Raw genomic sequence first — 206 nt, 5'->3', positions numbered from 1 at the left:
TTTCACTGAGAGGATGGGAGGTAGCCATTGACAACGGTGAAACCCTACATACAGCTTGCCATGGAAGGAGACTTGCGTGTTTGAAGAAGAAGACAGTAGGAAAGCAGAGATTCAGAAGATGGAGCATCTCCAAACCTCAACCTATTCTCCTTTACTGCAAAACAAGTAACCATTTCATGTTCTTTTGCTTTTCACAATCAATCCTG

Source organism: Arachis duranensis, chromosome 7, assembly GCF_000817695.3.
Source record: "Arachis duranensis cultivar V14167 chromosome 7, aradu.V14167.gnm2.J7QH, whole genome shotgun sequence".
NCBI lineage: Eukaryota > Viridiplantae > Streptophyta > Magnoliopsida > Fabales > Fabaceae > Arachis > Arachis duranensis.
This window is presented reverse-complemented; position numbering follows the sequence as displayed.